This window comes from Miscanthus floridulus, chromosome 1 (genome assembly GCF_019320115.1).
Source record: "Miscanthus floridulus cultivar M001 chromosome 1, ASM1932011v1, whole genome shotgun sequence".
Taxonomy (NCBI): Eukaryota; Viridiplantae; Streptophyta; class Magnoliopsida; order Poales; family Poaceae; genus Miscanthus; species Miscanthus floridulus.
The window spans coordinates 88939612-88946803 of record NC_089580.1 but is presented as its reverse complement, the minus strand read 5'-3'; positions in this window follow the sequence as shown (position 1 = coordinate 88946803).

Here is a 7192-nt window from a genome sequence, read left to right as displayed (position 1 = left end):
CGCCCGTGCCAGTTTTAGGCTAACTCAAGAAAAACACTACGAGATGATATGAAATTGTACCATATTAATTTTTTCAACGGTATAAGATCACCCCTACTCTATATAAAATATGAGATTGATTTTCTAACGGTATAAGACCACCCTTACTCTATATAAAATATGAGTACACGACCGATTGAGGTATCCTATTAAATAATCAATTTTATACCAATATACTCACTTTTTATCCCTTATCTCTTCCAACTCGCTGTCTTACATGTCCGTCGACAAGATTTGTGGGCGTTCTATAGATGACATTGCCAATCGTAGGACACCCCCACTATGTCTCCCCGATGGGTCTTCCCAGGAGGCGTTGTCGACCAATTGACTGGCCTCGCTATTTAGACCTCCCTCCGCTGTATGTCTAGATAATAAGCGACCTCGGTGATCTAACTCCTACTAGTGTGGTGACCCGAATCGGCCAACACATTTTTTGGTTACTCCACTGGGGACAGCGAAACAGATCTACTAAGATGGCCGGTCGATCAACTTCCTAAGGAGATTTGCAAGATGCTAGTGGAGAGGGCAAATGTCCAACTACAACCAGTCTGGAGTATGCCCTAATATGCTTCGAGATGGATCAACAGGGAACTCTCGAGAAAATCAAAGATGTCAGCTTCAATCCTCTTCCTACTACATCTACATCCGAGAAAAGCAAATTTAATTAATTTGTAGTACAATTGGCCTGATGAGTTGGTCCTTCTATCCACATGGTCCCATGTGTTGTCACATAAAGTTCATGGTCGTCTGGGCCGGATGAAACGACCTGATTTCCGCGAAGGGAAATCCACAGAGTCGAAGTGTAATAAGACCGTTGTAGATCATATTACCCAGAATTCCAGTCGAATACCACATCCATACAACGATAATATCAGAATACAAATAGTGCAGAATTACATAATTTATTACATCGCCGCATTGGCGGAATCAAAATAGCATTCATTCAGAACAGCTTAAAGATAAGTTCGCCAAACTCGAGCGTAGGAACGAACCCCTCAACCGTCAAACTCTTCGGAGCTATACTCCTTAGCAGAACCTGTGTGCCAAAATTTATCAGTACGATTTATACTGGCCACTCCCACCCTATGAGCATTGCTTGTGGAAATTGAATGCAAGTTGGATATAATAAAAAGGAACCTATAAGGCTGGGGTTTCCTATATATTAGCATATCAAGTTTATAATAATAGTTGGTCAAGTTTTAACACCATTCCCACACACATTCCACCCTATTCCCTTTCTAGAGCCAGGTTTTGATCCTGGGATCGATATACCACCATCTCCACACCATCACCATACCATCGCTTAGTCGACAGACCAACTCCCTCTCGGCACTGTCTCAAGGCCCGTAGCCCCTGGCTACGACCGACACTCTCTCACGGGGGAAGAAGAAAAGGACTCATCTCACTATCTAGTTTAAGCGAAACCCAGGAAAGGTCCATAGCCAACAAGTCGGCACATGTATCGATCGATCAACCATACACTCTGCAGAGGTTTTACATAACCACAAGATCTGCCTTCTTCGCTGACCGTCATCAACTGGGCTGATTCCGGCCGCTTGCTAGCCTAGGATAATGCCACTCTACCATTCAGCCCTGATTCACCCCAAGTCTAGTCTGGGGTGGCTGAAACTGTGAGTCATGACCCGGTTCCACAAGGTCTCCATGAAGTCTTAGAAGGGTGCGGGGGAAATCCTCCTCGCCCCGCACCTCCTTACACTGTCCGCTATCAACCTAGCAGTAGTGGCAATATCCTACCAAGTAGTATGGTCGTCCCGCACCATATAGGGTGAGTGGTACGTAAGGCTTCCCGGTGAGTCTGAGTACTAGTAAGTCCTTAGGGATGACCAAGCCAAAATGTCTCCATTAGGGTTTTCGTTTATCGTGCCACCACAGCACCTCCATCCTGGGCTCCTCCCATCATAGGTTCACACCCAGGACCACCTCATATACCATTTACCCACCACATGTATCCATTTCCAGGGGTGCCCAGGTAGCACCCCATGGCAAGACTTGCCCCAGGCTCGTCGTATACTCCAACTTGGTCAACACAACCCTCATCCTCCACACACCCAAGTCACACACGCAGCACTCTCCCTGTAGTCCAGATAACACCAGTTTCCACCACGCATTAATGTAGTATAAGCGTAGTAGAAGTATAAGTAATGAAATATAGCAGCAAGCGTATGTCTAGCCTAATAGCAGGGTATGCAGGGATAAGGTTGCGTCAAGGTAAAGGCCATCAAGTAAGCATACTACCATGCAAGTCCTATCATTGTATGGTTATAACAGTAAGTAAAGCATTAGCAGTTCTATATTAGCCATGCATAATAGGTGCTACGAGATTGGGTGGGATATGGCACCTTCAGTGTAGTCGTCTCCGTTCTCCTCACGGTACTCACGATCCTCGTCCGTCTGGTTCTCCTCCAAGTCTGCATATGATCGAATTATAGTCGCATTAGCGACGTCTATAGGATAGCACAAAGAAGCAATGGAAATTCAAAAGAGTCAAATGCACTCAAACATGAGTTCATTGCGTAAAGCTCGATTTTAGATGAATTTTGGTCCTAGTTTCGTATTTTTCTGAGGTCATATGAATTAGTTATGAATTTTCGAAGTTTTAATCATTTCTGAAAATGGAAAAGGCTGAATTAATCCTGGGCTGACACGTGTCACGCTGTGACTGGCCCACGTGGCATGCTGACGTTGGCGTGACATCAGCATGACGTCATCGGCTCGGCTCTGAGCTAACAAGTGGGGGGGTCCCGCTGACGTCATCTTGACGTCAGCATGACGTCATCAACGTCATCGTGTGGGCCAGGGCTGCTGACGTCAGCAGCTGACGTCATCGTGACGTCAGCATGACGTCACCTCGGCTGTGTTGTTACTGACAGGTGGGACCCGCATGACGTCATTGTGACGTCAGCATGACGTCATTCACTAACGAGTGGGTCCAGAGTCCCTGTGTCGCTGACGTGTGGGGCCAGGTCAACTGTCAACGTTGACCGGTCAACGGTCAACCAGGTTGGGCCTCGACTGGGCTTTGGTGGGCCTAGACTGGGTTGGACTTGGGCCGGGCCGGCCCGGACACGTGGCATGCTGTGGCGCTGCCACGTCGTAGCCATGGACCTCCAATGGGCTTTGTCCACCGTTCGGCCCACACCGCGTGGCTCATAGTGGACTCACGTTCATGGTCCATGGACCGTTGGCTGGTCTTCGATGGACTAAGTCCACCCACCTTCCCTTTTGGCTTAGCCTACGTGCACCGAGTGCAGGCACGTGCGGTCGGTGAGGGAAGCCCTCTGTTTCCATCCTCGGCGTGCTCCCGCCGGTGGTGTGCTCACCGACGTGATCCTATGGCGGCGCTGGCGTTCAATTAAGGTGGGGAAAAGATTCCCCAGGCCATGGCAAACACGATGGTGGGGTCTAGGTGGTGGCCGAGGCTTTCTAGGGCGTTGGCCACGGCGATCGGTGGCTTGGTCGTGGTGGTGCTCGTCGGCGAGGCAGCTAGGGGCTGCTCCAAGGGTCTTGGTTCCCCGTTCCCGTTCAGACTGCTAGTGGGCGAACAGGACAAGTGACGATGATGACCAAAAGACGTGGCGGAGTCCACGCGCGGTGATGGTGCACGGCAGAGCTCCGGCCGAGGTCCGGTACTCGTGGCCAGGACGTTGTGGCCGGCTAATGGGGTCTCGGTCTATGTGGCTTCCCTCCGGCGCCCTGGTGGTGCTACGGCTGCGTCCTGGTCTGGTGAGGCGGTGGAGTGTGCAAGTGGTGGCCACGCCATGACGGCAGCATTGGTAGCGTGGCATGCGCGTGCTCTGCTACGGCATCTAGGGGCTAGGAGGGGTCTTAGCAGTGAGGGGCTCACCATTGGTGTCGAAGGCGAAAGGATGGCGATGTAGTGGAGGGTTGTGGCCGTGAAGACAGAGGCAGTGTAGTGCCAACCTGCGACCGTGATGAAGACGACGGCATCGTCTTTGGCTCCGACGACTTCGGCAGCACGCGGGTGGCTCCGTTCCTCCTCTCCCGAACTCCTTCTCGGCCCTCTTCTCTCGGTGCGGTGCGGGCTGCTGGGCCTCCAAGCGGCGGAGGTGGCTGAGGGAGAGGCTAAAGCTCCGGGGTCTTTTTATAACCGAGCTCCATGCCTCCAATGGCGATCGGCATCGTGTGGTGGGAGGGCGCACGACGTATCCGACAGTGGCATGAGGTTGCGTGGGCGCGGCGCAAGGGGGAACAAGGGCCATGCCCCAGGCGTGACCCCCTGGCTTGTTCCTGCCAACGTTGTTGGCCTCTGGTCGCGCAGGCAGTTGAGGCATGGGCACGAGGAAGATGAATAGGAAAGCCTACAGGTGGGGCCCGGCGGGCAGTGATAGCAAGCGAGCGAGGAGGCACGCGGGCGTGAGCGACGTGCCGGGCTGCTTGCTGGGCTGGCCGCGCGAGTTGGGCCGGCCTGCTGCTACGTGCGCAAGCTGGGCTGGTTGGCTGCTGCGCGCTAGCGGGCCGAGCAGGCCGAGCCAGCTGTGGGCCTTCTCCTTTTCTTTTCCTTTTTCTGTTTTATTTTTCTTCTCCTTTGTTTAAATTCAAATTGATTTGGAATTTGAATTCAAAATTGGTGTACCTTATTCATTGGAGTTTTTAGATATGAGGCCCACAACATTCTCTTTTATATATTAGGAATTTTATTTAGCTATTTTGTATAACAAAAATAGGTGTAGTTTTGTTATACAAAAATAGAATTAGTTTTCTCTTTAAACATTTATCCTTTGGTTTGAATAATAATTACTTTATGGTTTATTTCTTTAAGGGAGTTGTTAGGCATTACATAAAACAAATGAAAATCCAAATCACCTTGTGAGTTAACAATGTATGCTATGCTTCATTTGTTAGTATTTAAATAAACATGATTAACATATGGCATGCCATGCTTATGTGTTGACTTGGGTTGGGGTTAGACCTAATGCATCTCTTAGGTTGGGTTTCTATACATGACACTCATCAACACATGGGAGTTTTTTTAAGAAAAATTTTTGTAGTTGGTATTTTTGGTGTATGGACTTTTGGGTTGTTACAATCCTACCCCTTAACAGAATCTCATCCCTAAGATTAAAGCGTAACATATTCTTCGAAGAGGTAAGGATATCGTAGCCGGAGATCAGACTCTTTCTCCCATGTTGCTTCTCTCTCCGTGTGATTGCTCCATTGGATCTTGCACATAGGAATAGTTCTGCTTCGGGTCTCTTTGGTATCTCTACCTAGAATTCTGATAGGATGTTCTTTATACTCAAGAGTGTTCTGGATGTCAAGTGCATCAGTCGAGATCACTTCATCGGGCACTCTCAAACACTTGCGTAGCTATGAGACATGGAATACGGGATGTACACCCATCAATTCCTTAGGTAGCTCAAGTTTGTAGGCGAGCTTTCCAATCCTCTTGCATATTTTGTAAGGGCCCACAAATCTAGGGGCAAGCTTTCCTTTCACATGGAATCTGATGGTTCCACGTAATGGGGATACCTTGAGATAGACGAAGTCTCCCACATTGAACTCAAGTTCTCTTCTTCTTTTGTCAGCATAGCTCTTGTATCGACTTTGGGCAATTCTCAAGTTCTCCTTCACTTGAGCAACTCCTTCTTCAGCTTCTTGAATCTTAGCGGAATCAAAGAACGATCTTTCACCCAGTTGAGACCACATCAAAGGTGTTCTACAAGATCTGCCATACAGAGCTTCAAATGGTGACATCTTGATACTGGCTTGGTAGCTGTTGTTGTAAGAGAACTCTGCATAGGGTAGGCATTTCCCCCAATCAGAGCCATAATTTAGTACACTAGCGCGAAGCATGTCTTCTAAGATCTGATTTACTCATCAGTTTGTCCATCTGTCTATGGGTGGTAAGCGGTACTGAAATCAAGTTTGGTTCTAATGGACTTGTGCAGGGCTTCCCAGAATCGGGACACAAACTGAGGACCATGATCAGATACAATACTAGAGGGAGCTCCATGCAGTCTGAGAATATGCTCAACATATAGATCTGCTAATTTTTTAGCATTAGTCTTGGTCTTAACTGGTACAAAGTGAGCAATCTTGGTCAAACAATCAACAATCACCCAGATGGAATCATTGCCTTTCTGTGATCGGGGCAATCCAACTATGAAATCCATAGATATGCTCTCCCATTTCCACTCGGGAACATCAAGAGGCTTTAGCAAACCTACAGACCTTTGATGTTCAGCCTTGACTCTATTATAGGTGTCACATCGTGCCACATGTCCCGCAATGTCTGTCTTCATGCTTTTCCACCAAAAGTGTTTCTTCAAGTCTTGATACATCTTTGAACCTCCAGGGTGAATACAGTACTTAGAATCATGAGCTTCTGACAGAATTTCCTCTCATAGTGTGGGATTAGAAGGAACGCAGATTCTATCCTTGAACCAGATGGTTCCTTGTTCATCTTCTCGGTGGTTGGTCTTGTAGCCTAGTTTCATCAGACCGCGGAGATATTCGATCTCTCCACAATTTTTCTGAGCTTGATGGATGCGATCTGTGAGATCATACTGTATGCGGAGCTCATTCAACAAGCCATGCGGTAGTATCTCAAGTTGGAAATCTTCAATCTCTTCCTTGAGCTCAGGTGGTATAGATTCAGTGATCAAAGTGTGACAGTAACTCTTACGACTGAGAGCATCTACAACAACATTAGCTTTTCTCGGATGATAATGAATTTCCAGGTCATAGTCCTTGATCAACTCTAGCCATCGGCATTGCCTCATATTTAGGTCTTCCTGAGTGAAAAAGTACTTCAAGCTCTTATGGTCCATATAGATATCACACTTGTTACCTATCAGGTAGTGTCTCCAGATCTTCAAGGCATGCACAACTGTTGCTAACTCGAGATCATGGGTTGGGTAACGGTTCTCGTGTTCTTTCAACTATTGAGACGCATATGCTATCACTTTCCCATCTTGCATCAGTACACAACCAAGTCCTTGATGGGATGCATCACAATAGACTACGAAATCTTTACTGATATCAGGCAATGCTAGCACAGGAGTTGTGGTAAGCTTCTGTTTCAACTCCTAGAAGCTTTGTTCACACTCGGGCATCCATTCAAACTCCTTAGTCTTCTTTAGAAGGTTGGTCATTAGACAGGCTATCTTGG